Source organism: Protopterus annectens, chromosome 10.part0 (genome assembly GCF_019279795.1).
Source record: "Protopterus annectens isolate FY-2018-M chromosome 10.part0, PAN1.0, whole genome shotgun sequence".
In the NCBI taxonomy this organism is placed as follows: domain Eukaryota; kingdom Metazoa; phylum Chordata; order Ceratodontiformes; family Protopteridae; genus Protopterus; species Protopterus annectens.
The window spans coordinates 1,216,742,855-1,216,757,243 of NC_056744.1; the positions used below are offsets into that span (position 1 = coordinate 1,216,742,855).

General features: G+C 38.6%; 1 protein-coding gene across 1 annotated transcript in view; it reads left to right on the plus strand.

Annotated features, from left to right (window-relative positions):
* RGS5 (regulator of G protein signaling 5) overlaps window positions 1-14,389 on the plus strand; it is a 1,393,040-nt gene that overhangs the window by 1,096,781 nt on the left and 281,870 nt on the right. The window lies entirely within an intron of this gene.

Consider the following 14,389-nt stretch of genomic DNA (forward strand, 5'->3'; position numbering starts at 1 on the left):
TTCTGTATTGTCAAGTTATGTTGCTATTTCTTACATAATGATTTTAATTTAACATTAAAATGTGTTAGAGATACAAAAAAATGGCTTAAGGGTACAGCTGAGTACAAAAAAAAACTGTAAGAAATGTAAATAATTGTACTCAGCTTGCACAACCAAAAACTTTAATACAATAAAAATAAAAAACATAGAGTAAGCGCTTTCATGACCACAAACTGTCACTTTATCAGACAACTGGCAGTTAAAAGTATATCCTTATATACAACATTAATTACATCATTAATTAATTGATCAACTGATGTAATAAAGGATGTAATGAAAGCATTTTTGGACACTGAAAAACTATTAAAAACAGAAAAACAATATACAAAAAAACGTATAAAAAACTTTTAAAAGGTTAGAAACGTTCTATTCTGTAGTAAATTTTTTTAATGTTTCAGACGTCTACGTTTTAAAAAAGATTTCACAGAAAAGGCACCATTTAGGCCCGGAAATCTCTCTGCATTTAGTAAGAGAATCCACTTTTGTTCAGCTGCTTCAGTGATGCTATCAATATCTCCTCCTTGGGTGTTGGCATCTATAACTTGAATGACAAAAAACCTAAAAGTGTGTGAGGACTCTGTTTGCATGACATGGTTGGCTAATGCATTACTTTCTTTCTGATTTCTGATGTCCCTAATGTGTTCCAAAATCCTATCCTTCAATAACCTGCTGGTTTTTCCTATATAAAATGCATGACATTGTCTGCAATAAGCAAAATATACTATGTTAGTAGTTTGACAATCAGCATAACAGTTAATTCTGATGGTAAAATGCTTAAAAGGATATGTATAAAGTGCATTGGAGTAGATATATTGACATGCAGAACAATGTCTGCAGGGAAACGTGCTTATTCTCATAAATTCATGGGTCTTATTAATGGTAGTCCTATTGCAAAGATGTTGTTTCAATGTTTTATTGTTTCTAAAAGAAAATGCAGGTTTGCTACTGATTTTGTTCTGTAGCTCAGGAACGTCTTATAAAATTTTCCAGTTCCTTTTTATAACATCACAGTAGTCATTAATGTCACTGGAGTATTGAAAAACAATTCTAAGGTTGTCATTGAAAGGTGTTTTGCTACTTTGTTCATCATCAGTGGCATCTCTAAAATAAGGTTGGCAGCAGTCACCTCTATGTGTCCATGCTTCATCAATAATTTTATCTATTTCTTTTCCAGAGTATCCTCTCTCCAGGAACTCTTGTTTAGTTATGCATAAGATATCTTTTGCATCAATGTCATTATTATGTAGTCTAAGCACCCTATACACTTGACCTTTTAACATATTGCAAGGAATATGTCTAGGATGCATGCTTTTGTTGTGTAAAAGGGCATTTTTCCTTGTAAGTTTTTTTTATGTATTCTACTACCTAAATGATTCAGCTCTGATTTCTTCAGACACACATCTAAAAACTCAATTTCACTATGAGAGTACTTAAGACTGAATTTCAGAAAATCTGTTGTATTATGCATATAGTCAATCAATTTCTCAAGTTATTCGATATCACCTTTCCAAAGCAGAAAAATATTGTCTACAAAGTGTTCATACCACAGAATGTGTTCATAAAAAACATTTGCTGTTGGTAAAAGTGTTGTCTGTTCCCACTGTGTTAAAACCAGGTTGGCGTAGCTATTGGCACTAGCAGTGCCCATAGCCACGCAAACTTTTTCAAGATAAAAGTCATTTTCAAAAATAAAAACATTATTCTCTAATATAATCTCTAATAGGGAGCAAATAAGTCTGACCTGATCATCATCAAAACATTTGTTCAGAGTTAAGAAGGATCTAATCATATCAACACCCCATTCATTTGGAATGGATGTAAACAAAGACTCTATATCTAATGTAACAAAATATAGTCACTGTCTAGAGTCGTCAGTCTATTATGCAGTCTTTGTAAAAAAGTTTTAGAGTCCTTTAAGATAGTATAACAACTATCTAACAGTGTATGCAAATTATTTTCCATATAAATTGATAAAGATTCGATGCACCAACCTCCACCAGATACAATGGGTCTCATTGGTGGTAAAGACCTATTTTTGTGTATCTTAGGTAAACCATAGATTTTAGGAACTGTAGGATTTACTGTGTTAAAATACTTAAACAAATCTTCATTAATTAACCCTGTCATGAGCAGGTCAAAAACTAAAAAAAGAGACTTTTTCTGTAATACCAGTAACAATCCGTTTAGATATGCACTGATAGGTAACAGCATCTTGCAATAACGCTTTCATTTGATTCAAATATAGGTCTTTGTCAAGAACGACAATTCCACTACCTTTATCTGCAGATTTAATGCCAATTGAATGCATATTCTTAAGTTCATGAAGAGCATCAAAATCTTGAGTAGTCATATTGCAGAAAGTAGCTCTAGTAACTTTTTCAAATAATGTCCTGAATTCAGTTTCACAAACGTCAATGAAAGTTTGAACAACAAAATTCATAATGGGGACAAACGTGCTGGGTCTTTTGTAATGAAAGGCATCGTTTGTATTATTACTAAACATACCCTTTAGTGATAAATTTCTGCCTAATAACCTAAGGTCTTTAAGCATTTCAGCATGATCCACTCATTTAGTGGGAATGAAGGAAAGACCTTTATTAAGCAACTGAATGTGCTCTGTTGTAAGCTCAAAAGAAGAAATGTTAAAAATCAAACCTGTGTTTAGTAACATCGTCTTTTCACAGACTGGGGATTCTGTTCGGCACTGTTGTTTCTCTGGAGCTTGCCTTTTCTTGCTAAGCACCTCGATCTGCTTCTGATAGGAAGTGGGTTCTTCAATAAGAAATCCTCCGTTCGGTTGTTTTCTAAAAAAACGCCATTATCTACCACATTCCTACTATCCTTTTGCATTGTATCAGAGACTGATGTAGTGTTCGTACTGCTAGGACTGCTTATAGTGGCTTCAGGGACATCTGAAGCATGAAAAGACTGTTCCGTTGAAGCTACCTTGTCTGTGTCCACAGGCAAGGATAAATTACTCGTCAGTACTGTAGCGGCTGATGTAGAACAAGTTTTAGCAGAGGCTCCACCCTTTCCAGCTATGTTGTTGACAATTGGATTAGCTACGTGATTGGCAGTTTCAGTACCAACTCTTCCTGTCTGCTCTCTCGGCCAGGAAAAAATGTTCTGAGAATGGAAGTCTTTCAAATCCCTCTGTAGTTTTTTAACCTTTGTAAGTTGTAGTCTTTTATCATAGGATATGATGTTTTCTTGTAGCTGTTCTAGCTTGTCTCCTATAACATCAATTGGAAAACGACTAGCAACACCATTTTCAATCTGAATAATGTCACTTTTCAGTTCACATTCCACGGGACCAAAGAAGTCTATAAGAAGCTGTATATAGCCAGCGTTAAATTGTAAATTTAGTTGCTGCCATCTTCTGAGAAGTTCAGGATATTGGTCTTCATAGCTAGGCATATTTAATACTCTTAAGCTTCTCAGAATGACTTTATGCTGTAGGGAGGCTTGTAGATATAAACATTACCACTGCAGCCTTTTATATTTGTATAATTTATTTTCAAGGTCTCGGTAACATTGCAGGAATTCCGGGTGTAAACGGTTTCACAATGGTTATTAGTTGCAAGAATCCGATCTATTGCCAAAAAAGGATTGTCTTGTACATTAAGTACTCGAAGAAAACATTCATTTCCTGATTCCACGGATAATGAATTCAGTGTAGTTTCCATCTGAAATAAGTTGGTGTGCCCCTCTTGTCGAATAAAAATAAATTGTTAGAGATACAAAATGCAACTTAAGGGTACAGCTGAGTACAAAAGAAAACTGTTTTTAATATTTTTTCAGTGTCCAAAAAAGCTTTCATTATATCCTTTATTATATCAGTTGATCAATTAATTAATGATATAATTAATGTTGTATATAAAGATATACTTTTAATTGCCAATTGTCTGATGAAGCGGCAGTTTGTGGTCGTGAAAGCGCTTACTCTATGTTTTTTATTTTTATTGTATTAGAAGTTTTTGGTTGTGCAAGCTGAGTACAATTATTTACATTTCTAACATTAAAAGGTGAATTGGACTGATCTCTGAAAAGCATTTTTTTATCTTAATTGTTTTTTTTTGTCCCTTACTTTTGGCATAGGCATCTCTGCATTACAAAAAGTATGCTACAGAATACTACATGATCTATTTTTACATTGTATTTAACTGATTTTCCACAATTATTGCAGATGAGTGTATTCTAATTTAGCAGGAAGGTCTAGCATTTTTACCTGTGTTAGAAAGAAAAATGTGTTACCTGACTGCCTGCCACAGCAGGGGAGATGGCACTTATAATAGTTTTGTTTTACACTTCTAATACTTCATTTTGAATTGGCATTGTTAATGCTGCAGTCTATTACACAGTTAAACCTGTGTTATTTGCATTACAAAACTGTTATAGATTGTTTTTGATATCTGATTTAGAAATATTTATTTCTTTTTTTTTTTTGGTGGGGGCTGCTGTCCTAACTTGTGTGTAGTGATTGGGAGCATTAACTTTTAAATTGTTGTGTGCGTGATGGATGCATGCATTCACACACAGCTGAGTGCATAGCAATCCTGTGTGCGTATTATATAAATAATTATTTGTGTCTGTTTTTTGTTTCATTTCATATAGGGACATGGCACATACAAAGAAATCTATACCTCACAAGCCACCCTATAGTGATTCAGAAAATGAGGTTATTATCCAGACCTTACATCGCCATGGGGGTTTTCTGTTAGAGAGAGTTAGAGGTGACCAATCTGCCCAAGATAGGATATGGTAGCAGGTGTTCGATGACATTAATGCTGTTGGAGGGCATGGCAGAACTTCCTGCCAGATACAACACCACACAGGAGATATGATAACCTCTGCCTGGCAGCTGCAATTGCCTGGAAACAGGTGCTACCAAACCACCACTAACTGAAACAGAGGAGTTCCTGTCTACTGTCAGAGATCTGGATACCTCAGCAGCGGGTCCCCACAGAATTTTTGATATTGGTGCACATGTGGATGACAGACAGAGAGTGTCACCAGCAGACCAGCCACATATTCAAAATGCAAATGTCATTGTTATATCTTTATAGGCATATATCTTAGATATCTGATACATGTATATGTGTATGTATATACAGAGAGCCAGTGATAACTTTGAGTCAGACTACAGTTATAGAGAAATAAGAGTAGGGTGTTTTTGGGGGGTGGAGAATCCAACTGTTCACTACATTTTTGTAAGAGAACATTTTTAATCTACTCTTGTGAAAGGATTATTCTCTTTCTTGTTTCATGTACATCCTGGTACTTATCAGACTTCTTTCCTATCCATTCCTCACATACAGGCACTTCTGGATTGCAGGCTGCCAGACCACCTGCACATGGTAAGCACACATTTGGTTATTGTTACTATTGTATATAAGGTAGATTTAGGTCTGCATGAGAATAAAGTTTGTGTTGCTTTAGCATCTGTTGGAATTTAATATTCCTTTTGTATAAGGAAAATATGTGGTCAATGTTATTCTTTCTTTTTCTGTTTGTTGTATCTATTGCTTGTTATCATAGGAGATTCTGAGAGTGGCACTATGGGACTCCTACCACCTCATTTCAGAATATAGGTAGACTCTGATGATGATAGTGTTGATGAAGAGGCACATTCTGTGGGTGCAGAGGGTCAGTCTGTCACTGAGGCTGTGACTCCTATATTCCTTGCCCGTATTTGGACACAGTCAGTATGCCCACACATACCCATGACTTGGAGACCTCTGACGTAGGACAAATTGAGGGTGACACAGTTGATAAGGGAAGTGTGGTTGTACAGTTGCTTGATTCTCCCGATAGCCATTGTGAGGGCATGATGCCACACAGGAGGGTTGGTAGTGGTGCTTGAAGGAGGCCTACTGTCCACCCTCCTCCTGATGCTGTTGTGTCATTAATTACTCAGCAAAACACAAGTGAAGAACCAGAAACATCCAAAGACACTCTGTAATCACCAAATGTAGAAATTTTTTAATACGAAGCTTTCAGGTCTACACCCTTCATCAGCATACATCTCAATGTCTATTCATCACATTTAAATGGAGAAACATTACAATCACATGAACAAACCAGCCATACAAAAGAAAATATAAAAGACTAATTAACATATCTCATTAAAATTTTAAAACCACATATAAAACATAAAATATTATACATTCTCCCTCTGTTTTTTAACTAGTATTGGCTTTAAACTTACTTTATTATTCAATCCAGGCATTTTATCCGCCTGCAAACGTATAATCCATTCATATTCTTTCAATTGCAATAAATTATCTACATCTCCCCCCCTCATACCCATATTTAACACATAAATACATCTAAATTTAAAAGAGTGTGAACTATAAACCATTAAATGTCTATAAAGCCCATTAGTTTCAACTTTTCTCTTAATTTTGGATTTATGTTCTATTATTCTATCTATTCTAAGTTGAAACTAATGGGCTTTATAGACATTTAATGGTTTATAGTTCACACTCTTTTAAATTTAGATGTATTTATGTGTTAAATATGGGTATGAGGGGGGGAGATGTAGATAATTTATTGCAATTGAAAGAATATGAATGGATTATACGTTTGCAGGCGGATAAAATGCCTGGATTGAATAATAAAGAAAGTTTAAAGCCAATACTAGTTAAAAAACAGAGGGAGAATGTATAATATTTTATGTTTTATATGTGGTTTTAAAATTTTAATGAGATATGTTAATTAGTCTTTTATATTTTCTTTTGTATGGCTGGTTTGTTCATGTGACTGTAATGTTTCTCCATTTAAATGTGATGAATAGACATTGAGATGTATGCTGATGAAGGGTGTAGACCTGAAAGCTTCGTATTAAAAAATTTCTACATTTGGTGATTACAGAGTGTCTTTGGAGGTGTCATTAATTACTGCCAGACATATGTGTAGGGCCATGGTGGAGGGACAGACATGTTTCACCAGGGCCTCGGAAGAGATAGTGCAACTACTAAATGTCATGCATTCTGACATTAGTGACTCCCTGAAGTATGTGGGTAACTCCTTAGAGAAGATGAATGACACACTGGATTGGGCAGTGTCTGTGGTGGAATGACCGTTTTTAGGAAGGTGGGCATCCATGTGGCTGGAGAGCTGCTACATCTTCTCATGTTAGCAGATGTGGCCATGCAAGATCCTGCTCCTGTATCATGTTAGCAGATGTGGTCATGCAAGATCCTGCTCCTGTAGTGACACTACATCCACTGCTCCATTAGTGATTGCGGAGTCCACACCCAGACGTGGTAGGTGATATAGTCATGAGGAGAGCTCATCCAACAGACACCACTTATAATACCCCAATTTCTAACCAGGGAAGTGGAAGTAGCAGTGCAACTCCTGGTAGAGGTGGTTGGGGAAGATGACACTAAACTAATTACTCTACCATGCATGGCTCATGCCTGTCAGAGATGCCAGGATGTAGTGCTAGAACAGTGCTTGATTGTTTTCATGCAGCTACACACACACATAGAAAAAACAATTTTCACTTGTCCATACCACTTCACACACATACAAACTATCCAGACAGTACTCCAGAGGGTTATACATCTATTGTTACTGATCCTAAACAATGTAAACTCTGATAGATACACGTATCTCTTGGTCGCACACACTCACTTCTTTGGTGTCAGCCTTACCTTCATACCCCCTCCACCCTGTCCAAATGTTGATGACTTTGCCCTGCCCTTTGCACATGTCTTTTGAATTAAGGTTGCAAATATATCTCATACATGTTGTGATTTGCTAATGTTTGCTTATTCACAAGCTTGCATTTATCAATATGTATTACAGAAGAAATGTTGTTGCTTATTTGTTAATACTCATTTGTGAATGATTGCTTCTTTAATTGTTAACATTATTGTATTTCGGTTAGTATTGTCATTACAGCATTGGAAACATTAAATACTTCAGTCTTGCTTCTTGGTATAGTTGTGCAAATGAGGGTGTAATTGACCTGTTTCATGTTTTATAAATGATGGGCAATTCAAATTCTTGATGCACAGCATTGTTCCTAATATGTAAGTAAATACAGCAAAAATCTGACAAAGGAGATATTATTGACATAACTCCTCACCTCATACAAATGCTCTGCTTAGGGGCATATATATATATATATATATATATATATATATATATATATATATTTCTATATGAGATTAATCAGTTATATTATTTTTTTTTTTTTTCTTTACAGTTTCTGTACTTACCTTGTCATTACTACAGGTACAAAGTGTGTCCTTGGGGGTTGTCCCTGTCTGATCCTGTCAGAACACCGACATTACATGGTTAGATAAAGGTTGTGCTGTTTGATAGGCATCAGTTTTCCTATTTGTATGCGTGTGTGTGGAATCTTAGGCTTTGAGCTAGGTAGTGACTATGTGTGTGTGTGTGTGGGGGGGGGGTGCTATCCTTTGTCTCTTAGCCAGATCCAGGACATACTGGGCATGCCTCTGTCTGCCTGCACCATCTGCAGCTGGTGGATGTTCTTTGTGTTTCACTGTTGCAGTCATTACATTTGGGTAATCTGCTGGCAGGTTGCCCTCAGTCGGCCTGATTAACAAAGTCTTGGGTCCTGCATCAGTTGCTGCCCTTTCTTCCATGACGTCAGGTCATCAGGGGTATAAAAAAAGTAGCCGACGCCATTACATCAGTCTTTCTTGCCACGCAAAAACCAAAGCAGAAGCAGTTCGCAAGTGCCAGTCGGCGAACACCTGAAATTTTTATTTTCGAGTTTCAGAACCGAAGTCTTCAACTAAAAGCTAAGTACTCCATTGGGGAAACTTTTTCTTGCTCCTTACTGATGTCAGTAAAAGTTAATAATTGCATTACTTGTGGGAAGCAAATACCTCATAAGGATTTTCATTTGTACTGTATTCCTTGCCTAGGCCCTGATCATAACATACCTTGTTGTCGGTTTTGTGCTAGATTTAATCAGTGCACTATTAAACGTGGGTATATTTTTGCTTCTAAATATTTTGGCTCACGATTTAACTATCCAGAAATGACGTCGGTTAGCAATCCAACTACCGGAATATCTAAAAAACGCAAAGAAAAAGACAGAGACAGGTCGTCGAGGTCCAAAACTGACGATGACGCTTCTTCTAAGCCAGTCGCTAGTTCGCCGGTACTCGGTAAGGCACTTTTGCAGCCCCTGATGTCCGCTACTTTTGATTCGCAGGCCCCTACTGAGACCCATTCGGAGTCCGGTATGCCACGAGATGCTTTAAGTATTGAATCCGCGGATGTCTCTACCTGTGCAGGCACCGGCTTCTGAGGGTGTTTTCAGGCCTAAATATTTGTATATTAAACCGACGCCATCTTCAAAACTAAGGCCAAAATCTACTTTTATGTCTAAAAAAACGATGCTTGGGTCACGTGTGCAGGCCCCTATATCTAAAAAGCAAATGATCAAAATGGTTGAAGATTTAATTACCTTGATCAGGGGTAGCCAGCCCCCTCCTGCTAAGAGGCCTAGGCAAGACATTGATTATGAATCTTCTGATCAGGATTCTATTTCTTCTGATTCTTCTACTGAACAGGATTTACCTATACCTACTTATGAGGACTCTGACACAGAAGATTCCATTCCTTCTGCTTCTCCCCCTGAGGATTTCTCCTTTGGAGAAACTTTACATACCTTAAGGGAACATTTCCACTGAGAAAGTCAGGATTTCTCTGAATCTAAAAAGACAATTAGGGATTTTCTTCTTCTTCCTCAGCATAGGCCTTTGGCTATACCTCCTCTACTGCTAAAAATCCTACCCCATCTGATAGAGATTCCATGGCGCTGGATAGATGGGGTAAGAAGGTTTACACATCTGCAACCTTGGCAATCAGGGCTTTAAACTGTCAATTTCATATGCTTAAATATCAACAGCATATCATGGGACTACTTAAACAAAAAAATGACGTTAATCTCTGTGTGAAAAATAAAGATTTGCAGGATTTATTACATTCAGCTGAACAAGTTGGAAAACATAATTTGCAATGTGGTTTTGATTCCTTGGAGGCCTCTTGCAGGGCTGCTGTAACTGGATCTGTGCTAAGAAGGCATGCTTGGCTCAAAGAGCAAACTCTGCCTGACCATGTTAAAGCAAAATTGCTGGATGCTCCTTTACAACAGGACTGTCTCTTTGGTAATAAGGCTGAAGAAGTGTTAAAAAAGATGGAAGATAAAGCTAAATCTATGCAAACTGTGAAAGATTTCTTACAAGTGCAACCTCCAAGATTTAGTAGGCACTAGCCTACTAAGAACTGGTCTTTTCCAGTGCCTTTGAGAGCCACTCAAGTCAAATCCAGACATTCCAAAGGCTCCAGGTTTCAGTCACAAGGAACTTTTAGAACAAAACAATGGGGTGCCTCCACCTCCAAATCTGGAAACAACAAGGCACCTCCCTATGGTAAACAGCCTCAATGACTTCCCTCTACAATCACCAAGCACTTACCTTTTAGCTGCCCCTTTGGGGGGAAAACTGGCACTTCATGCACGAAACTGGCAACTTATTACCCAGGACAAATGGGTTTTAAATATAGTATCCCAGGGATACAGATTTCATTTCCACACGTTGCCAATCCCAAACGGATGGCCAGATCTACCCCCAAATCAGTGGGCAGAGGCCAAGAAACAAGTTCTGTCCCTCATGAACATGGGGGCTATTCAACCAGTACCAGAAGAGGAAAAGGGACAAGGTTTCTATTCAAGACTTTTCCTGGCACCCAGAAAAGACAAACCAGTTCTGGACTTATCCACTCTAAACACATTTCTGGACATTCCAAAATTCAAGATGCTGACTCTTCAACAGTTATAACCTATGCTAGGCAAAGATGCCTGGTTGGTAACTCTAGACTTAAAAGAGGCTTACCTGCATATCCCAATCAGGGAATCTTGCAGAAGATACCTCCACTTCAAAGCAGGCTACTTGCATTACCAGTTCTCTGCACTGCCCTTTGGCTTATCTATTGTGCCCAGGATCTTCACAAAGTGCCTGGCTCCAGTAATTGCATTTTGCAGGCAAAGAAATATTCAAATATATCCATACCTGGATGATTGTCTAATTCAGGCAGAAAACAAGGACATTCTTCTAAAGCATCTGGCGTTTGTAAAAAGGGTTCTAACTTGTCTAGGGTACACCATAAATGAAAAGAAATCACAACCGGTACCCTCTCAAAAAATTACATTCCTGGGTGCAAGCTTGAATACAACTGCCCAGATGACTTTCCTTATGCCAGAAAAGCAAATTCAATTGGTGACTTACTTCAAACAGGTGGCCACAAAAACCCTGCTATCTGCAAGACAAATTCTGCAAGTCTTGGGGTTCATGGTCTCCTGCATTCTTCTAATTCCATATGCAAGACTGCATATGAGGAAACTCAGTGGTACTTAAAAAGTTTATGGAGTCAACATTGTCACAGCCTGGAAACAATGATTCCTATCATACCTTGCCTGCAACTAGAGTTCCTATGGTGGGCTGAGGCCTGCCACCAAAACAAGGGACTGCCATTCACTCCACCCCCTGCTGCCCAAACCCTAACTACAGATGCATTAGACTATGCTTGGGGGGCTCATCTGGCAGGAAAGTGCATTCTGGGCAAACAGAGCCCAAATCAAATGCACCTACATATCAATCAGAAAGAGATGCTAGCTGTACAGAATGCACTGAGAGCCTTCAAGGACTACCTTCATCCAGGACAACTAATGATAAAGACAGACAACACCACAGTTATGTGGTACATAAACATGCAGGGGGGTACACATTCCTACCCCCTTTGCAGACTAGCCATGGCATTGTGGAACATGGCCTTGACCTACCAAATACAACTACAAGCTCAATTCCTGCCAGGAAAGCTAAATACTCAGGCAGACGAACTAAGCAGAAATCTTATGGACCCACATGAATGGAAACTGGAACCACAAGTTTTCAGCATGTTGACACGCAAATTGGGGAGTCCAGACATAGATCTTTTTGCCTCACCCCAGAACTATCAGTTGGACAAATTCTGCACAAGAATTCATCACAAAAAAGCTTGGAAAGTGGATGCTCTATCATTCAGCTGGAAAAACCTATCAGTCTATCCTTTTCCCCCTCTGCTTCTGCTCTCCAAAGTTCTACTAAAAGTCAGACAGGACAAACCAAAAATGGCTCTGATTGCTCCAGACTGGCCTCCCAACACTGGTACCCACTCATGCGCAATGTGTCACACCTTCCTTCATGGCACCTGCCTCAGACACCTTACCTACTGTGTCAGCAGAACTACCAAATTCTGCACACTCAGCTCCAAACTTTGAATCTTGCAGCGTGGCTAATCAACTAACTTCATCCTTGCCATCCCTCAGCAAACCTGTGATGAATGTCAGTTTGGAGGCTAGAAGGCCTAGTACTAGAAAATCTTATGCTGATAAATGGAAAAGATTCTGTGCCCGGAACCAATCACATGGAATAAGCACAGCAATGCCCAATATTCCTCAGATTCTGCAATATTTAACTGAGATGCTTCACAAGGGCCTATCTTTTTCTTCCATAAAAATCCATGCCTCAGCCATTTCAGCTCATTACAACACAGAACCTCCCCTCTTCCCTCATCCTCTGCTAAAGCAGTATCTCAGAGGGGCCAAAAATTTAAGACCTTCCAGAAGAGTGCAAACTCCTGCATGGGACCTCAGTTTTGTTTTGGAAAAAACTCACTCTCCCTCCTTTTGAGCCAGCTGCTACTGCGGATCTAAAATTTCTCTCCTGGAAAACAGCTTTCCTTTTAGCAGTCACTTCAGCTAGAAGGATTTCAGAATTACAGGCTCTTATGGCAGTGGAGCCTTTCATTATTTTTCATCCAGACAGGGTGGATCTCAGGACCAATCCATCTTTCATGCCTAAGGTGGTATCCAGTGTGGCTCTTAATCAGACCATTCATCTGCCAACTTTCTTTCCCAGTCCACAGAACAAGGGGGAGTGGATTCTGCATTCACTAGATGTACACAGACAACTTAGATTCTACTTAAACAGGACAAAATCTCTAAGAAAATCTAAAAAACTATTGGTGGCATTTGCTGCAGGGGCAGAGGGAAATGCTATTTCAAAGCAGACCATTTCCAAATGGATAAGCCATTGTATTCGTTTCTGCTATATGCACCATGGTAAACCTCTCCCCAAGGGGATCAGATCTCATTCCACCAGGGCTGCATCTACTTCTGCAGCCTTTCTCAGAGGGGTCCCTATCAGAGACATTATAGAAGCTGCTACCTGGAGCTCAGTTCATACGTTCACCAAACATTACCATTTACCTCTCTTCTCTAAATCCAGAGCTGGTTTTGCCACTGCTGTGCTGCAGGGCCTTATAGCTGCTCCTAATGCTGTATAAATCCATCCTCCCAACCATAGCTTTGGGATTCTACCCAAATGTAATGACTGCAACGGTGAAACACAAAGAACATAGTACAGTTGTGTACACTTACCATAAATGTAGATGTTCGAGTGTATTCACTGTTGCAGCCCTGGTTACCCACCTTCCAGCCCCCTGTTTTTCTCTTACTATATCTCTCCTTTCTTTTACTATGCTTAAAAGCCTTTTTGGTGTATTTGCTTTTGTTTGGAGGTATATTTTTTGTGTTTTAACTTATATACATATATATATATATATATATATATATATATATATATATATATATATATATATATATATATATATATATATATATATATATTTATATATATATATTTTTTTCTCCCCATTTGGGGGGCACCTGACATCTGGGGCAAGAAAAACTGATGTGTCGACTGCATGTTTTATACCCCTGATGACCTGACATCATGGAAGAAGGGACAGCAACCAACACAGGACCCAAGACTTTGTTAAGCAGGCTGACTGAGAGCAACCTGCCAGCAGATTACCCAAATGTAATTACTGCAACAGTGAATACACTCGAACATCTACATTTATGGAAAGTGTACACAACTGTACTTTCTCCCTCAGACTTCTTATCTGTACCTGCTGCTGCTGCTGGCACTGCCTGTGGCTCTTGAAACTGTGGTCCAGGCTCTTACTGTCCTTGTTAAAGCTGTTTCCTGAGTATTATATTCAGTAACATGGCACAGTCAGTAAGTATTTAGGCAGACATGCCTGGGTCACACTGCAGTATACCTCCTGATGTGTCTAGAAAATAGAACCTTGATTTCAATAACCCAAACACATGCTCTATGATATTCCTAGTTTTAGCATGGGCCTCTTATCCTTGCTCAGTTGTGTTATGAAGGGTTCTCATTGGTGTTGTGAGCCAGGGTTCCAGTGCATAACCTGCATCCCCCACTAGATGCATGAATGTAACCCCTAGCAA